The following is a 20,742-nucleotide window of genomic DNA, read 5'->3' as shown; positions in this document are numbered from 1 at the left end:
TGATTAGCTGTCACATAAGCAATTAAAACGACTGGAAATTATTCATCCTTTTCCCAGGCAGGTGCGGCGGCCGTCGATTGTCGCGGGTAATTGTCAAAATGGAAACAATTTGTTTTGATGAAGCTTCCATATGCTTATGAAACATTCATAAAATAACTCAAAATCATCCCTTAATGGAGTCCCGTATAGTATCGAGGGGTTTATCTTTTTGTGCCTTTTGTTTACTTTTTTTTCTCGCAAAGGTAGGAAACGGCTTTTATTTACAAGTGGCCATTTTTTTGTTGTTGTTTTTGAAAAGGAACATAGGAACATAAAACGCCATCACATCTTTCTTTTCGTGTGCAAATTATTAATTGTGACTGTCATGGCCGCCTGACAATCTCAACAAACAGCCGCCTCAGAAAAAAACATTCTTGACAGCTCCGGACCCCCAAGAAAATTCCCAGGGTGACTTTGTCCTTGACACATCCTTAATGACGCTCATCTCAACGATTGTAAATACATTATCATATCAGATCACGTCTGTGTTGCAATCATCACCTCCATTTCCTTTTTAATTAAACAGCAGCGATGACACCACATCTGTCAGAAAGGGAAGTGAGACTTTTTTTGAAAATCGGTGTGAACTCGCGGCAAACAATAGAGTGAAGGGAAAGGGAAAGGAAAAGGAAAAAAAGAAAAAGCGGCGTTTGAAAAATAACACGCTCCGTCTCCTCTTGCCCCCTCGTCGTTTTCTCCTTCCGTCTCGTCGCTCTCACCCCGTCTCTTCTCCCGCCACTTGAAAGGCAGGGTAATGAGACAGCTCGAGAGTGAGGCGAGGTGTCCGCCGAGCATCAGTTGCGCGCGTGCAGAAGTGAAAATTTACTGCGAAGGAGATGGCGGCAACGGCGGCGGTTGGCAACGACGGAGGGGCCCTCACGTAAATTCGTTTTCATTCAGATTAGACGGCGTTTTACGCCATCCTGAAAAAAACATTTGGCCCTGCAGCCTTCTTTTTTATTTTTTTTCCTCCTTGTCTTTGGTGTGCAATTTTTGTATTTACTACAGTTGCACATGCAATCAAGATTTAGTCTAATTTAGTCATTTAAAAGCACAAAAGCCAATTTTAATCTTCTTATTCTTTACGATATTGAGTTATAAAAGCCGAATAAAATGTGCTTTAATCTCCTCATTACCTAAAGTTTTTGTTTTCTACCTTTTTATGAATTAGGATTATTATTATATACGGAATATCTTGAATTATTGGGAGGACAAGGGGGGAAATATATGTAATATTATTGGTTCTTGAAACAGATATGTAATATTTACAGGAGCTCTCCAACTACAGCTAGGTTTCATTCCTTAAAAAATGGATACGGAATATATCATTGGAAGCTACTTTCTCATTTCCACTTCAAGACGATTCAATCTTAATGTATTATACTTCCAACTGAACTATGCACTCACCAAAAAGCACCATGTTGAATGACAAAAAAAAACACTAATACTATTTTCTACATTCCTTCCAGTAGTTTACATATTGAATCACTTGTTGACTGAATAATGAATACTAATCCAATTGTGATTTCAGCCTTTCCTGACCATATACAACCACTATACAGTTATTCAAGAAACATCTCTATGTCTGATAAGAAGAAAAACAGCACTAAACCTCAACAGAGACAAACTAAAATTTGATCTACAATACTTTAGAACAGATGCCATTAAATAACTTCAAATCACAACCTTAAAACTTCCACACTCGACTTCCAAGAGTAGTAAAATCCAACAGGGCCTGATGCTTCTGCTATTAACGTGGCACTTTAAACAAGCCGCAACAAACGGCGAAGGTGTCGACCGCATGACATACGATGCCACTTAACGACCCCGCGTACGTACGACAGACGACAGGAATTAAAGCCGTGACTGTTTTCGTTCGCTGGGGCCGTTATTCAGCAAGCGGGTAAATAAAATGCTGCAGTTTAAATCTATGCAAAACATATTTCCCTCCCAAGTATGTTTATAGTGCCCTATTTGCATGTTATTGGTACTATTATTAAAATGAGTCTTGTGCTGTTTGTTGCCGTTTACAGAAGAAGGCGGATATTAGGGAAGGGTCAAATAATATTGCAGTAGCAAAAAAATAATAATAAGAGTTGAAATATTTGAATACAACTGGAAGTTATAGTGCCACCGATGAGGTTAAGCAGAAATGCTAATATTGTAAACAGAACGCAACGCCACCGGGCGATCAAGCAGTAAATATTTGAACAAACACTTGACAAATATGGAGGAATGTTGAACGGACCGTGGAAAATACTAGCTGTCTTCAGTCGTGAGTGATCTGACTATCAAGTAGTATCTATCTGGCGCAGATATGGGCAAACTACGGCTCGCGGGCCAAATATGGCAGTAGATCTGTCCACTCTTATTTGTTTTTCGTGTTTTACAGCCCCTCTATCTTTTTGAATGACATTGTAATATTTCTTAATACATTCCTTTTGACTTGACTTTGTACTTTATACTTTTTACTTATGTACTGTTAACGGATGCACTTTTTTATCTGTATCGTATCTTGTGCTGACCCGGCCCATCTGTCAAATTTTTAGCAATACAAGAATTTGATTGAACCGATTTCACAATGGCAATATTTGACCTAGCCGAAGAGAAAAACCACAAACCACAACAAACACTCCATTCCAATAGCTTTAAAAGTTTTTTTGCACATTTCCAACTCTACCAAATCTCTTACAAAAATAAAGTCAGCATTATGAAATAAAGAGCGCTCCCACTGGTGACACCATAAAGGGCGCTGGTCGTACTGCCAAGTCAGCGCTTTTGACAGGATAAGACCATGCTAACCTATTGAAAAAGGCTGTAGTTGCGCCGCCAAAATCAGCAGGCGCACACACAGCGAGTGTGTCGCTGGTGGAGCCAGGCTGGCAGCTTAGCGGTCTTAACAGAGAATGTGCCACTTATCATCATCGGCATCCAGCGCCCGCAACACTCCAGCATGAAGAGGCTCTCGCGCTAAGCCGGTTAAAATAACACAAGACAATGCATCGACAACAGCTTCCTCTTGCCGTTTGATGCCTGCTTAATTCCAAGCGCCACAATACTCACTCCCCCCCACCACCACCACCACCAAGCCCTCCCCCAGCCTCAATCCCGTTCTGGTGCTCGACCAGAGGACCGGCACCAGGCGCCGTCCATCTCCCCTTCACATCAGAGGCAAGCCGGAGGAGCCCCCTGATACAGTGTGGGCCCAGCTGATAAAGGCCTTATTTCTGGGTCTTCCAGTGAGGAGGTTGGATTCAACTCCCTGAGCTGAGGGACGGTTAAGGCGGCATGTTGAAATAGTGCGCTTGGAGCGCCAACCCAGGCGGGTTAAAAGCAGTCTTGTTTGAAAGTACCTGAAAGCCGCACTTGAGTTCAAGTATTGGAACGGAAAATGGTTGGCCTTGGAGAATATTACCAGACAAAAGTCGGGAATTTACTCTACTTGGATATGGGAATTGTTTTGGATGACATTTGCCCATCTTGTATGCATAACCACTGTCTACCGGTAGGCTCATATAAAAGTAAAAATATATATTTTTTAAGGGAATGCATTGGGGTAAGAGCAAAAGCTCCCCAAAAATGCAAATAATTAAATACAGATGCCGGAATGTGATACTTTTTTTGACTGCTGTGGAAGTAGGGATTGATTTAACTGTTTTACTGAAGTGGATATACTTGTAAATATATTTTAAGTATATGTAAATAAGTGGTGATTCTTAGCTGTAACTTTGGTAAGGAAAGTGTGAAATGGAAACATATTGAAGATGAACAAAATATTTCATATTTGCATTGAATATGGTATACATAGTATAAACAGGCCGCAAATGAGTGAATAGTATTAAATAAAGTACATTACTTTAATGAAAAAACTATTATTTTCATCAATAAGTTACTATTTTGCCTTGATTCGTCTTTTAGTTTACACTTTTGACATGTCACAATGACTGCGGCTTGAAATATTTTTCCTTAAAAGCTTGTTTTGTCTTCCCATTTGCAATACCCTGCCCTCTTCCAAAATTTAGTAAAATATCAGGATCAAAACGAACTTATTTGTCCTAAAACAATGCAGTGTGTCCCCTATCTATTTGTCCGAGAACACAATAGCCCCCGTGTGTCTTTAAAGATAAGACCAAAGCTCCAAAATGGCTGGCCATATGGGAAATGTCTTAGAATGAGCCAGCCAAGTATGCCTAGTAAGAACGTATCGCCGCTCTGTTACATTACAAGAATGGCTATAAGTAGGTGTGATTGCCAGACAGGCGCGTCTGACACCAGACACTGATAAGACGTGGGTGAACGTACGACGCCTTTAAGCTCGAAATTGGACAGTTTAAAAGTTCAAAAAGCCCCCCCCCACCCCCCCTCCACTTTTCCTTTGGCGAGCTGACACATGAGTGAGGTCCCATTACCGCAGCCGGGCCCTGGAAACGATAGCCATTGACCAGGCGGACCCTCGTCAGACTCCTTACCTTGAGACTGGTTCGCCGCTTGACACGACCTTTGAACTCGGGGAGCACGGCTGTCAAATGTATCCCCCCTATTCTGTCACTCCCACTTTTGGAGACACACAGGAGTCCTGGAAAGAAACACACACACACATATGCTCATAGGATTTTGTTACACTGGAGCTTCATGTTACATGTTTTTTTAATTTTTTTAAGTAAAACAATGGTGTTGTCAATGAACTTTTTAGAGTTTTGCACCATAGAGGAAAGAAATCTGTCCTTTCCATTCAAGTCATTTTTTTCTCAAACTTTAAGGTCATAAAAGATGCATAGTTAACATCAATGAATCCCTTTTCTTTTTTTTTTTTAACTTAAACAACTTTTGAAAGTTTAATAAATAAGGATGACAGGGTAAGGTTGCATATTCAGGATTATGTTGTAATTAAACCCTCATTTTTTTCACTTATTTTATCCAAATGCTTGAATTTTAATGACATAATGAAGAAATTATGTTATATGTTTTATATGTATATATATCATTTTGACTTGAATCCTTAATAATAAAATGTTCTTTTGACAATATTTTTCTCTCATATTACATTTTAACATCCCAAAACATTCCTTATTGTTTTTTTTTTTTTTGGTAAATTTGTCTCAATTCAAGCCTAAAAAATGCATGTAAATGAAATATAATTCCATTTTATGGGAGTATATGGTGTTTAGGGTGTCTTTCACAAGGCCTTGGTCTCTGTATTTACTCCTCACTTTTCAAACACACACACTTTTGGCCCGTATGTGATTAAAATTCAAAACAACAAAATATGCATTTGGATAGACATGTCTTTTGCATTCCCCGAATCCTCCACCGTGTACACGTTATACGCAACGGGAAAAGAAAGGGAGGATCCTCTAAAATTAGTAACATTTGCCAACATTGAGAATAGAGCCAGAATGTGAATAAATATGATTGTTGATATGGAACGTACATTAGCATCATGGCGTTGCACACTGTTGTAGGCTCACTTTGCAAAGTGTGGTGAGCAGGAATTGACTGTGACAGGAGCACCACCAACTGGACGGGAGCCGCCTCTCCACCGGCGAGGCCTGCCTGACTGCCTGCCTTCCTCCCAAGCTTGTCCACCCGCCTGCCAGCCTTCCTTCCGCCTGCTTTCCTGTAATGTGCAACCGGGAGATTAGTCACATGCATCCACTTGCAACCTCTCCATTTAAACAGTCTTGATTTATTCTTAGTGTGATCTAAAAAACAAGCAAGGTTCTCTTTCTCTCTCCCTCTTCTTCTTCTTCTCTACCTCAAAACCCCCTCGGTGAGGTTGAATTCACGGTATCCATCATCATGCATCTTTAATGACGTCAGGCCAGGAGCATGGGGTAAAATCACAGTAGTGGCCTGAGGCTAAAACCAGCTAAAATGAGGTTCCTCTTACCCCCTTCCCACGCAGGCAAAAGCTCGCGCGAAGGGGCCGAGAGGGAGGGTACGGCGCGCCCATCGATCGCCGGGGCGGCTGGCAAGCCACTCTTCAAGGCTTGATGGATACATTTGGGCCATTAAAAAAAAAAAAAAATGAAAAAAATGATTCAGAAATGGCGCTTATGGTGAGGTCCGTCCGAGCCAAGACGAGAAGGGCGACGAACTACTGACGCCTTGATTTATGCGTCATTGTGCACGACTGGCTAGAGGACAATCTCCCCTCGCCATCTTTTGGTTTTACTCTAAGAGGCCTTTGGAGACTTTCACACAGACGTGAAGAGAGAAAGAGAGAGAGAGAAAGATACAATCTGCCTAATTCGAAACACTTGTCAGACAGGAACGTTGTGTGAACAGCTATTAGGATCGTAGTCACATAACGCAGAGAGCATGAGTCTAAATCTAGTACAAATAAGGGGACATTATTAGCAAAATGAAAGGGAAATATTACAGTGATTTTACAAGCTACTAGGGATGAAGAAGTCATCATATCCTATTTTATGATTTTAATTTGGGAAAACTAAAAACGCAATTAACTTGCTTATAAAAATGTTCCATTCCAGCATACAATTTTTTAAAAATATGTTTTGTATTTTAAAGCAAAATGGCCAGGTATTGCTTAATAACATAAAAGAATATAAAGAATGTATAATTACTTCTAAGAAATGTAGTATTTTTGCAAAGGGGAGTTTTAAGGGGCGAGGCTTGCAACTGGCTAAATTAGGTTGGTCCATTCCACGTGGGAGTGTGGGCATGAATAGTGGCCTACAGTGGCTCTTTTTACTAACTATCCTAAACCAAAAGTAAAAATAAATATAACAAATCATAATATAAGGGTTGAGTTATGAAGCACCATATTATGTATAAAGTAATCCCTCGATTATCACGTCTTCACTTAACGCGAATTCACGACTTTGCGATTTATTTTTCACTATTTAGGAAATATCTTAGAATGAAGTGTGGCAAAGACCAAAGTGACGTTAAATTGGTCAAAAAAAGTCCCAACATGTACATATAAACCACTTTGAATACTTTAAAACTTTCCTCCCTTGATATTTGCAGCAATACAAACAATCAACAATACTATCTTTTTCTCACAATAAGCCATATTTTTCGAACTATGTTGGAGAGTATGCAGTATGTAGTGATAGTATTTATTTCTCTAAAAATGACCTTTTTTATTCAGCTTGTAATTTAGCTACCTAAGATTTATTTTTATTTTTTTAATATTTATATTTATTTTGGATTACAGCCCCTTCTACGCCTTCATATGTTGTAGTCTTGGCCTTGACAACATAACTGGATTAGTCATGACACATGTTGAGAATGAACTCGAGGTATATTTATGTTTTTAAAAAAGGAATATTTTCGCAATGGTAAAAAAGCGACGTGGACTTGAGCTCTGTGCAATTACATACAGTGACCCTGGAACAAATAAGTCAAATATAGCTCAGGGCCGGATCGCAATTCATGTCGCGGGTGAGCCAAAAAACAAAAGAGCCGAGAATAAAATGGGGAGAAGAAAAAAAAATCTGCCTGCATATTTCACAGCATTTTGGAAGCTGTTTCCTGTATTTAAAAAAAAAATGGATGATAGCGCAAGTGTGGCTTGGAAACATCTTTCAGTTGCCGAGCCCCCAGCCTTGACCCGACGGGTCAAAGCCAGTCAGGCTCTTCCTGTCTGTGGCTTTTCCCAGGATCCCCTGCCTGTCGGCGTGTCAGCACCTCTGCTGTCTCCTCACTAGCTCAGGATGTTGCTTTTGCCTTACAAGTTTCCTGAAACCGGAGGAAAAGAAAGAAAGCAACAAAAAAAAAAAAAAAAGATTGGTTTCCATTCCGTTGCGAAGGGGTCAGCTCGTACGTTTAAAAAAAAGGGAAGAGAAAAAAAAACGCCATTAAAAAAATGTCCGTTTTGTATATTTGACTCAATTTTACAAAGCGGCTGGCCTCTGACTGGCGTCTATTTGTGGATGTGAGGATGCATTAGCCTGTGGGGAATGAGAAGTGCATAGAGAGAAGAGGGTAAACACTAAACAGTCCCGCCTTCTTCTTTCCTTCTTTTTCCCACACTACATTTTTTTTTTTTTGCGATGGCAAAAATAGATGATTTTCCCGGAGCATTGCTGCAGTGTTTTCAATTAAGACGCAGGGTCATTTTCCTAATTAGAGGGTGTGATGGACATAAAGGAAATGGGCCACATGCCATTTAAAGTTGCCTTATGCAGGTACTCCACATGACAAGGTTGCACCCCTGGCTACAGACGTCCTGATTACTTTCTTGTCTCCATTTTTGCACATGCTGAAAGAAGAGAAAGACAATAAAGATTTTTGGCTTAATTCAAAAATGTGCATCTTTGCAGGACAAGACTTTTTGTTATTTTCAGAGCAGTTTTTTTCGTAGTTTTTTTAATGTTCTCCTGATGATAGAGAACAACTTTTTCCTCATAGTGAGAATTTTTTGGGTTGTATTTATTTAGTTCTTTGCTCTTAGTTCAACAAATTAATGGTCATAATTTAAACCTGACATTTCTATAACTTTAAAATACTTTGTTTCAGTCACATTGGGACATTTATTCTCATTACTTTATTTTTTTTGCCTATGAATAATTGTTTTCTTAAGTTTGCGTTTATCATGACATTTCCATATTTTTATCACATTACATTATTTGAAATTAAATTGTTGTTTTATAAAATATTCCTTAAGCATTTCTATCTAATTATTGTGCAGCTATATTTTTCTCACATTATTCCTCATAATCTAATGCATTTTCCTCATATGAAATTTTCAAAAAATCCAAATTAAAAAAAATAGCAGATCTCTCTGCAAAATTCTACTTTTTCCCCATTTTACAATTCTTTACTTCACCTCATCTTCATAAAAATATCAGAATTGTTCCCCAACACTCCTAATTACATTAAATTTGTCAATTACTAAAAAACATTGCATTAATTTCATGTTTGTGACACAACCACTCTACCAACAAGTCATAACATCCCACAACATTTTAACTTCTAACATTACAACTTTACCTCATAGCTTTTTTTCTCTCTCAACACTATGACTATTTCCCCCCACCCCAACAAATGACTTCAATCTCATTAGAAGACATCTATATTTTCATAGCACAACCTTTTTTTTCCACCAGCCGTTGACGTTGATGTCATAATATTAGCCCATTTTTTCCAACAAGCGAAGTACAGGTAGTCTAAAAATGACAAGGTTGTACCCCTGGCTACAAATGTCCTGATTACTTTCTCATCTTAAAGCCTAGAATGACATTTCCTTCCACGCCAAAAGCCAAAAAACTAGCCTACACTCAATTAGGAATCCTGATTTCAAAACGAGGCTCAAGTTAGCAGCTTGAACTTTTTTTGAAAGCGAGTCTGTCATGGTCGCTTGAATTTTTTTTTCTAAATGTAAAATAAAATAAAAAAACACCCTCCCATCCCATAGCAACCCCTTGCAGTTTGAGCACTACACCCATAAGTCCTATTCCCCCGCCGAGAATCCCAAAGTGTACGTGTATATAAATGGAAGGCCTGTCATTTCACATTCATTAAAAGTGAAGTTCCAAAATTAATAATGTAAAAATATGGGTTTTAATTAGTCTTCTATTCTGCCCAATGTACTTAAATTGGATCATCCGGTCCCCGACGCCCTTTCACTTAATAAAGAATTAGCCTGTGATGTTCTCAGCTTGACAGGTAGGATAAAGTGGAGGAGGAGGGGGAGGAGGTGGAAGGGGCCGTGGGGGTGTAGTGGTGGTGGTGGGGGGGTCGGCTGTTATATAAAGGATATATCCGTTTGTACGTAATTTGCAGCTTAGTCAATTTGACAGGGGGGAGGCGCCCGGCCATGGATCCCGTGCAGGTTTAATGCATTTCTATCATGTTATGGCGTGACCACGCTATTGCTTTGCCAAATAATTAGTGACATTAATCCAATTTGATTGGCCATCTCCTGCGAGCTGAGCTGCAACTCCATAGACAAGGTGGCAGGGAAAATGCTTTTTACGCGTGACGATACCTTTCATTTCAAGGGAAAAGTTGGAGTTATTTCATGTGGGAAAGGCATACATTTGTCATTTTCAGAGTTTGTATTGTAGTAGGAGTACAGAGTGCTTGGAAATATTTGGAGAATTTTAATTTTGTGGCTTAAATATTGCAGCATAAGCCTCATTATGGTCATAATTTTGTTACTTGTAATATTGTAAGTTTTTGTTTCTATTGCAACTTTACTATTGGGTCTCATAGTGTAATCTTGGAAGTATTTCCTAGTGATGTTGCAACTTCATTTTCTCATTAAATTGAGTCTGCAAAAGTTTTTCTCGATTAGGATTTGAAATTTGCAATGTGTAAAGTCACAATAATTGAGGGAAGACTGTACTTGTAATATAATGTAATTCATCTATGCACTTTTGTAACTTTTTCTGAGCAGATGCACCAACTTTTTGGACTTTGTAATCCATTTTGCTGATACCAAAACATCACAATAAACATCAAATATATCTTTTGAAATATAATTAAACTTTATCCATAGAACCATATGACCACCATGACCTCTCGCTACTTATTTGAACATGTTTTAAGAAGACAATTAACAAAGTTTAACTTTCAAACTGTGTGAGTGCGACGACTGATATGTCATATTGTTCACTGCAACATATTTACTATCGCTGACTTTGGCAATTTTTCAATTATTTTTGGATATAAGAGCAAAGTGTTTTCAAACAATTATTTTGAATCCGTACATTCGCATGAGAGGATTTAGATGAAATAACATCTTTGACTGATGGACTCAAAGCTTTGTGCATCTTTTAAGGTTAAAGATGGGGGGGCCTAGTGCACGTGTGTGTGTGTGTGCGTGTGTGTGTGTGTATGGTTGAAAGGAGACTTCAGTTGATAGCATATGGCATCCATGAGTGATCCGTACATGGCGTGTCCATATAGCGCTGTTTGTGTGCGCCTGAGTGGGTGTTGTCGCGCTATTTGCAGGCAACGAGCCCAGACAGCCCTCGCCAGCCTCTTCCTGGTTTCTCCCGCTCCCCTCGCGCGGGACAAGCACAGCTGTCAGATCAAAATCAATCGCATTTTAAAGGACGTGCAAGCTAAATATTTCATTCTTGCCTTGGGAACCAATTAAGTGCTACATATGAAGTCAGGAGGACTGGTTGAGCCGCAGTCGTACTGGTGCGTACCAGCTGCTCCATTGCTTACACCCGGACCCCCCCCCCAACACACACACACATATATATACACGTACGGTGGCGTGCCCCCCCCCCCCCCTCCCCATGCAAATGTGTCAGTGTGAACGCGAACGCTCTACTTCAATTACCTAGTGATGTTTTAAAAATGCACCAAAGCCAGACTGGCAGTCCGGAAATTGGAGGGAATCCACCCCAGGTATGTTGTTTATTTAGTTGTTGTCTGTTGTGCTGGCTGTAACCCATTTGCCCCCATTGCAGATGTGAAGGATGGCAGCGATAACGGGGGGCCGGGCCCAAGCCCGGGACGGGGGGCCTTCAAAGTGCCATGTGTCAGTGAACGCCTCACGCCGCATGGCGAGGAATGGCGTCTCCTTGCCAAGACGTGGCCGTCGCCTGCCTCGCCGTCTGCCCTCGCGCTTTGACCTCCGCCAAGGAGATGATTATGTTAGCACTTTAGCCAATTCTATCAAAGTGGAAAGGTTGGAAGGAGACTTTGTACAGAAACCTTATGGGAGGGCAACTTTGGCACATTTGGGTGTAAAACTGGAAATAAAATCAGAATTTGGGGAGGCTATTTAATCGAAGTCGGTGGTCCTAAAACGTTATAACGGAAATTTACCAAGAAATGAATGCCTTCAAAGTGATAATTAACATTTTTTCCTGTTTATTTTTAAATTGGTGACGTTGCTGATTTTTAAAGAAAAGGCTACATTAGTTTTTCTGTTTGTTTTGGGTATGTGTTCAACATAACTGAAAAAAATAGTAAAGGGATTAGTATCAAATGTGCAGGATGTGCTTGTAATACGACATGGAAAAGGGCATTCCATTTTGAGGTAATGAGGTCATAAAGGTCACAAAGGTCATGAAAAGAATTCTGCTCCCAGGGCAAAACTGAAAGTGTATGTTTGTGTTCAAGATAGGTCAAGGACCAATCGAGGGATTCATATCACACATGCAAGAAAATCTTGTAATGTGAAATGGAAGAGGCCATTACATTTTGAAATTTAAAGGTTAAAGGTCACAGGTCACAAAACATTAAATTAGAAAATAAAGTCTGCATATTTGAGGAGTATATTACAAGTATTTTTCTTCCTATACTTTGCTATATTTGGTAAACTTTTTAATGCCTTATCCCTAAAAAATGCCCAAAATGTAGATTCTATTAAATGTTGACTATAATACAGCAGTTAACTTTAACTTTTGCTCACCATTGCCCATTAATGACACATGGGAACACCTCGCCTGCTGCGTCCTTCTCACAGCGTGAAGGTCACGACAAGCTGTGTGTGTGCATCGGATCAGAAGGATGCAAGTTGTACGAGGAAGGTTAAAGCATGTACATATGTGTGAGGCGGGCGGGCGGGCGGGGTGGCTGAGTACTTGAGGAGGTGGAGCTTTTTTTTTTCAACAGCGTGTGTTGGTAGAAGGGGGTCTTAAGTGGTGAGCGGTAAAAAGAAAAACGTGAGAACCCACCCAAAATGAAAAGAAAGTGAGAGAAACACAAAAGCGGAAAGGAGACAAAGTGAGAGACGGTGCAAAAAGCTAAAAAAGACAGAGTGAGGGCGAGCGTGAGGGAGTGAGAAAGTACCAGCCAGGGTAGTATGATTGATAACGGTGCTGACAGAAGCCCTCTGGCCATGCTCTCTGTGGCAGTTTGGGGAGACGGGGGCCTCCCCGCGTGAGAGCGAGCTGCCCCCTCGCCACCATCCCGCCACACACTCCACATCTGGTGGATCGCCCACGCTGGGTCGGAGGTCGCGACACCACGGGGGGTTAACTTTTGGACTCAGGTGAAACGCCAGGCCTTAGCCCCAAATTTTAAGATAATGTGTAGAAAGTAGAACACTTTTTTAAGGGATTTGTGCAGGTGACACAATAAAGATAGCCTAAAAAACCACACACACACACACATGTGAGACTATATATCTGAGATTTATGTGTGTGTGTGAGACACAACACTGATGAATTAGGGATAAATAATGAAGTAGCTCAGGGACTAGGTTTGTGATAGCGCGAGGGCCCATCAACAGAGAACACTAATACTTTTGAATGCTATGCCGTTTGATGTTGATCAAGTTCAACTCTGCTGACAGGCCCGAGAAGACTGCGGGGAGCACTGGGACCCTCCGACATACACCCACACACACACAAAAAAAACCTACTCAGACAGGTGAAAGAGAAGATGGGTGTGGGACAATAGCACTCACATACAGCGACCGGTTCACTCCACCACCCACATATTCTTACCTCGACAGTTATTTAAGTTCATGAAGAAGTAAGGCTGATCCGTCCGTGTATGCTCAGAGGCTTTCCATTCAACTTTAAGGACTTCAAGGAACACACACCAGCGATCATGTGGCCATTCTTGATAGTAATATTTTCTGGAAGAAGACAAAAAAGTCGTCGTTACACATTTTCAAAAGCCAGGATGAATTTAGCTATGCAAATGTAAATATGCTTTTCAGATTGAAGGAGGTAATCATGACAGATCTGAAAATACCTTGAATTCTCATTTCAAATCAGAGATTATTGCAGATTAAAGGATATGAAAAAAAAACTTCCACATGACAAAATGAACTAATTAATTTGCAATTGATATGATGATAACAACTTGGATTACGGATCATTTTAACAGGCCAAGTGTAAATATGCATTTCAGATTGAAGGAGGAAATCATGTCAAATATGAAAATGCCTTGAATTGTCATTTCAAATCAAACTTTACTGCAGATTAAAGGACATAAAAAAAATTCCACATGACAAAATGAACTAAATTGTAATTATTATGATGATAAGAACTTGCATTTCAGATCATTTTAACTGGCCAAGTGTTGTGTAACATTCTAGAATAATACTAAATGACATTGGGGAACATTTTGACAAGTTATGCCATTTTTCTGCCAAAATGTGACATTTCTGAATCCAGTTCTTCATCATTTTTTTTAGACGCCGTTTCCTCACACATACATCACGCCTGTCTAATTTGTATATACGAACACTAATGACTTGTCGTGGTTCCTCCCGTGCTGGGGTCATTTAGAAAGTGTCACCATTTAACCATGAGGTAAAAGTGAGGAGGGGGGGGTGCTTCTCCTTACCTCCAGCGTTGGCCCGTGCGGGCATCGTCGGGCTATGTGGAGAGCGTGGCCTCATTATGAAGGAGATAAAGACCGTTAAGGCTGTTTGGTCTTGGGCCGGCTCCAGCCCCTATGGTGAAACACACCTGCTCCCCTCTTTAAAAAGCCCTGCTCCAGTTTAGCTCTTGGCCACGGACGAGTAATGACCTATCCAGGGGGCCGTAACGCCCGCTTCGTTTAGCCTGTCGTTAAGACCCAGAGTCAGCAGCATACTGCGGCACGTGGCCGTGCCAAAACTCAGTACAGGGTGTCCTTGCCAAAAGATCCCACATCGAGCCGACGCTGCTAGAATACCGACAAGTAAACTGGCTGAAAACCTAATCAAATGCGAGAAGGCAAGGTTGTCTTAGAGGGGTACTTTGTCAAGTAGGCTGCCTCCTTCTGCTTAATACTCCTCGTTTCTAGTCAATTTTTCAACTCATTTGAATGTAATCATTCACTTAGTGCCATTGATGTCAATCGCTGTTAGTGCCATTGAAATATGACTGAGGTTAGAGGTTTGATTTTTTTGGGGGGGAATAAACAAACATCCGGCGACCAAACGTCCAGGCGACCAAACGTCTGGCGACCACACACAAAAAGTCGTCATGGAAAACTACTGTTTTTGATTTTCCAAACAATGTCATTCGGGAAAAGGTATATTTGCAAATGCCGAACAGGAAATTTGGAGGTAGACTGTAAACTAAACTAACATTTGTATTCTGGTCTAAATCATCAGTTTCATGATTTGATTTAGACGATGTTTGCCGATATTAAAAAGTCAGCCACCACGACTCAATTCAAAGGCCTCTGTTCAATTGAAAATGATTATTTTTACACAAGTGTTTCAAACATTTCAATAAAAGCATTCTTTTGAGCCAAAACGGCATACCTGAAAGATGACCATGTTAGTTGATATTTTGTGTTTGGATCAATTTGTTCCAATATGAATCATTCCATGATTGATCCAGATTGTAAGTTTGGTTTCCCTTCAAGTTTTTTCTCCCCCAAGTCCACCCACTTCTATATGCATTAACTTTCGGCTTTGATTGGAGGAGTAGATCGGGGTAAACGGGCCTTATCGCAGCGACCAATCGGCGGCAATGCGCTCCTAGATTCAACGTCCGCTCTCTAATTGAAGAACATAAAGTTGCAGCTTGACACCGGTTGGGCTGCCATTGTTGTCCCGTCTTTGTTGTCGCCGAGGACAGCGGCACGTGGAAAAAACGTACGGTGTGTAGGCACCCCGTCAAAAGATCCCCCCCAGTTCTGTTTTCATCAAAGCCTTTCTTTGGCACTACACCGCGGCGTGGATATGGTAATGTGTTGTGCTGCCTGGAAAGCTGTCAAAAAGCTCCCACCTTGGATGAGAGAACGCCGTAATTCAACCGGGCTCCTGTCTTGTGTGCGTTCAGGTCTCCTCATTATGCCGCTTTGCAGGCTAATGGCGTCTCGCACCGTTTTATCTGTCAGCTCGCAGAAAACTATAGTTTTTTAGTCGCCTATAGTCGATGCCAACATCAAAGACAAAGGGGAGGAGTGGGAACGGGGTGGATTGTTGCGTTAAAATAAGAAAAAAAAAGGGGGAAGCACTCCCGGTAGGCGAAAATTGAACGTCTTGTGTGCATTGAGAATAGATTTGCTGCTACGCCGTGGACGCGTTTGTTCTCGGGTAAACAGCGAGTCTTGTTTGGGTGTAACTGTCAGTGTGAGTACCCCCCTCAAGTCCCCCCGTGAGAGCCAGGTTGTTCGCAATGCTGTGGAAACACGGCGGTACGAATTTGTGGCGTCTGATCAACGGGGATTGGAGCTGGCTGGCGCTGACAACCCGCGTATTCCGCACGTGTCATGTCGCCGGACATGAAGATGGCGTGACGCAACATATATTTTGCAGGCTTAGGTTTGGTCACATGACATAATGGTAAGTCAATACTACCCAATGCAAGGATTGTGTTTAACTCTTATTCAGCAAATGCTACATTGATACAGATAATAAGTTTTGATGGCATACAAGGTTTATTATTGGAATAATCTCATTCAGGTTTGGTTAAACTTTAACTTATTTTTAGTTGCCATAGATAATAATATTTTTGCTACCAACCCCTCCCATGCAAAATCAAATAATTACAGCAAAATTAATAAACAGCTATTATGTGATCAATTTTAAGTGTCTGCAATAAATTCCAGAATTAATCCTTTAAAGCCAAATCTGCCAAATAATATACATTTTGATAAAGGAAAAAATATTGCAATAGATTTCAATGGAACAAATAAAATACAGTTGCATAATGACAATAAATGCATTCAATTCAATGTCTTCTTAAGCTGTGAAAATATATGAAAATATGCACAAAATTCATGTATCAAATATGATATGATTGGCTATATATAGTTAAATACGTAGGCAAGGTATCAGGGATGTCTGTCTGGCATCTCCACACCTTTACTTGGCCAAGTGTAGCTTTTACACCCCTAGTGGGTGCTGACAGATTTGTGAAAATCCATCCATTTTCTTTAGCACTTGTCCTCATTAGAGTTCCGTGTGATCTAGAGCCAAACCCAGCTGACTTGGGGTGAGAAAAGGGATACACCCTGGACTGGTCGCCAGCCAACAGCGGGGCACACACTGACAAACCATTCACACTCACATTCACACCTACGGACAATTTGGAGTCCTAAATTATTTTGGCACGTATCATTTAAACTTGGATCTCCAGTGTACGACACCAGACGTGAATAAACAATCTTGTTTAATGAGCTATTCTTTGACCATGTTTTTTTCAGCAGTATGTGAAGGAATCACCAAAATTAAACTTCAATTATATTGAGATTTAATACAATAAATATAAACATAATAAAGAACAGGATGAAAATGAAGTTTTGCATACATTGGGTTTAAATATTTTAGTGGCTCAGTTTATATGTACAATCAGTATTTAGATATATATATATTGATGTAATATTTGTGAACAAATCGAAATATTTTGTAGTTAGAATAAAGCCGAACCTCAAATACTGCACAAATGATGACACTTTATGAACACAGAGGGGAAAAAAAAGTTTATTTGTAAATTTGCTTAATTCAGGAAAAAAAAAAAGAAACAGAAAGTGTGTACCTTTGCTTAATACATGAATGGCTGAAAGAATATTATTTTTTTTTACAAATCATTCCATACAATTGATCAGACATTTAAAAAACTGTTCTATCCTGTACACTATAGGCTCAAAAGTTTTGATCTTGATTCCAATATCGTTCCATGACTGGTTAGGCTGGTCCAAGGACAAAAACCTATGGAAAACACAACAAGAGTTACACATCGAAACACAATGACATTTTATTGTATTGCTTAGATTATGAAGGAAAAAATTGAATAGTTTAGCAATAAAACGTTTATCAGACTCAAATTGATATTTGTCATAAATGATAGATAGAATTGTTAAATATTTAACTTACCAGAAAGTGTTATTTGAAATTGTCGTTGTTGCTGTCATCTCTGGAAGTTGTCTTCTTTTTGTTGTTGTTGTTTGGAGGTAGCGGTGACAAAAAATGACAAAAATGCCATCCTTTGTTTAAGTTCACGTCGCCCTTACTGGACGCCATATTGCCATAAAATCGCCAAAACCCACACAACATCACCTACTCAAATGATAAACCCCTTGATGTTGGAAACCCACACCCTGCTCCCTAACTACATCGGACAGCTTGGTACAAATGTGGCTATCAATATTTAGTACAATTTCGTACATGCATACATAAAAGGTTAAATCGAACGCCAAAAAAAAAACAAAAAGACACTTAGTTTAGAGGCCCTTCTTACAATGAGGCAGATGTGCAAACCACTAGCCCACCATGCTGCCCATATTTATGAATAAGCGTCTGTTTATTGCGAGTGTTTGTAGCAGCGAATGCACGTGTATGTGTGTGTTGTTGTTCCTTTTAGAAGATGCGCGTCGAACAAATTAAAACTCACCGCAGGAAACGAGCGCCCTTGGCACTCCTCCTCCCAAGCAGCTGCACACACCCCAACCATCATCTGCCATTTTGACACATCCACGGGGCGTAGCAGGCAGCGACGAGGGGGTGGTTGTGTACTGGGCGGGGTGGGGGGGGTTGAGTTGGCATAGGTGCCAACGCGACACCCGGGGCTGCAAACGTCGCCGGGCAGCAGCCTCCAGCCAAACAGGTGTGTGACATCATGCCGCCAGTAGCTCTTTGGGGGCCCGGGGAGCAGGCGTCGGGTTCCCTGCCGGGGAATACGTGCTGGAAGGAAACAAAGGGAGGTTAGGTGTGCGACTGACAAGCTCATTGATAACATTCGGGACAGCAGCCCTGAAGTAGATGGCAAATTGCCTCTAATGTCTCCTGGAGATCACGGGCCAAAGTCAGGTGCTGGGCACTAAATGGCCTCATTAGTTATGATTCTTCTTCTCGTTTTTTGCTGGGCAGGAGGGGACTTTTTGCAAAGAGTTTTTGGCATGTCAGATGTAAATCTGTTATATCAGCAAAATGGAGTAATTGATGATCTCAAATGCTTACACATTGTCTTTTTTGGACTGTGATGAATTCATGTTGGGAGAGCCAGTTATGTACATGTGAAGACAAATATTCCTGGTAAACATGAGGTGGTTGATAAATGAATAGGATCAGGACTCAATGTTCTGCGTGTAATCATATTATTTTGTTAGACAGTTAGATCTGAGAAGTTAACTTTGATTTTTAGGGGGGAAAAGCAACTCATTAATGTTGTTTGTCATGCAGTGAACTTTTCATTCATATAGTTCATTTAAATTAATGTGATACATCCATGCAATTTTGCTTTAAATAATGGGAACAACATAGAAAACAATGCATGAGCAGAATGTTATTTTCTGCTTAGATCGATAAATAATTCATGATTACGTATTCATTAGAGGTTGCAAAGAAGATATGAAGTTATGCTAAAGTACCGCATGAACGCTGTTACAAACAAATCGGAATCGCCGGTTAACGTTACGTTTTATGGACATCGATGGCAACAAATCGGGCGTAAGACATGTTTAACATTTCATCCGTCGAGTTAAAGTAGAAGAAAGTGTGTAAAAATAGTTGTTTTAGAGCAACTGAAATGACCTACCAGGAAGAGCGTGATGCGGCCCCACTCGTATAGACTACACACATTGACCCTAAAAAAGTCACGTGACGTATATTTCCCATGCTGCAGATCCGTCAAATTACTGCAAGGTCAAATAATACAAATAAATAAACAAAACTTTCTTAAATCTAACCAATTAGTATGAGTTATTTGGTCAAATATTTCCATCCACTTCACCATATTGCATTATTCATAATTTTTGAGTTAAATGAGATCATATGTAAAAACCAATTCAGCATTTACCCAAAAAATAAATAAAAATATATAATATTCTACTTATAACCCCCTGACTACCAAGGAAAAAATAATGTAGTCAAATCACATTTATTTTGAAATACCCCAATCTATTTGGAGTAATTGGAATACTGCAAAAGAAATGTGGTATTATTGGAAAGCTATGAATGTCAACTATAATGCACAAATTAAGGATTTAATGGGATTGGATGCACTGGGTTTACAAATGTCTTCTACAGAGGACAAATTTGAACTATACTGGTCGTCAAGAGGATAAGGGATAAGGACAACTTCTAATTATTAGGCCATGTTTACACACAGTACATTCCATTTGTAAATATGAGTATAATGAATGCATATATTTTCATAAATAAGCAATGCATGCAACTTGTTAGTACATTCACCACATGTCAGCAGCCAAAGGTTAATTTCTATATTTGGCCAATGTGAGTTTTGCATGTTCTTCCTGTGCCAGTGTGAGTTTTCACCTCCCACATTAGAGGGGAAAAAAACCAAGGTAGATTAATTGAAGACGCCACAATATCCATCTGTCTGAATAGAACTGTGAATTGTTTGTCTCTATAGACTGTAGAGTTGGCTGCTAACCAGTTCGGGGTGTATCCCACCTCCTGCTCATATAGTCTTCTGGGATAAACTCCTGGAAAAACTCAAATTGCATGAGGTATAACCTCACATGTCGTAAAAAATATATGCTTAATATTTGCCCTCTGCAGATATTTCAACTGAGTCCCATTCATGTTGGAACAGTGCCTGGATAGGACTTTCTGTGGGATCCTGATTGGCTACAATGTGCAGTGAAGCCTGTTGTGAATGTTTGCCTGACCTCACACTGAAGAACCATGTGTGTGTGCATGTGTGTGTCTGAGTGTGTGTGCATGTTCACGCATGTACATGGCCTTGCATGTCAAATGAGCCAAAAGCCTACCACAAGCCGAGTCTTTCACCCATCAAGTGTTGTCACTGCAACAAAACTAAACAAAGAGACAACAAATGAGAGAAATGAGTGCGTACCTATTTGGAATTCTCAGCATCACTTCCACCCACCAACACACACACATGCATA

The 20,742-nt window shown here is 40.2% G+C and overlaps 2 long non-coding RNA genes across 2 annotated transcripts in view; both read right to left on the bottom strand.

Moving 5' to 3' along the window:
• LOC144205532 (uncharacterized) overlaps nt 1-4,618 on the bottom strand; it is a 52,779-nt gene extending 48,161 nt beyond the window's left edge. Inside the window, exon 1 of the long non-coding RNA XR_013328118.1 lies at nt 4,509-4,618. This is a non-coding gene — a long non-coding RNA (uncharacterized LOC144205532). The remainder of the gene's footprint in view (nt 1-4,508) is intronic.
• A 569-nt stretch (nt 4,619-5,187) lies between these two features.
• Nucleotides 5,188-19,468, bottom strand: LOC144205531 (uncharacterized). The gene is made up of 4 exons (XR_013328117.1): nt 19,407-19,468; nt 18,264-18,553; nt 13,425-13,558; nt 5,188-5,656 (listed from the first exon to the last, which is right to left on the bottom strand). It is a non-coding gene; the product is annotated as an uncharacterized LOC144205531 (long non-coding RNA).
• Between the last annotated feature and the right edge of the window lie 1,274 nt (nt 19,469-20,742).

This window comes from Stigmatopora nigra, chromosome 12 (assembly GCF_051989575.1).
Source record: "Stigmatopora nigra isolate UIUO_SnigA chromosome 12, RoL_Snig_1.1, whole genome shotgun sequence".
In the NCBI taxonomy this organism is placed as follows: Eukaryota; Metazoa; Chordata; class Actinopteri; order Syngnathiformes; family Syngnathidae; genus Stigmatopora; species Stigmatopora nigra.
The sequence above is the reverse complement of the archived record's forward strand: the minus strand, read 5'-3'. Positions and strand labels throughout refer to the sequence as shown.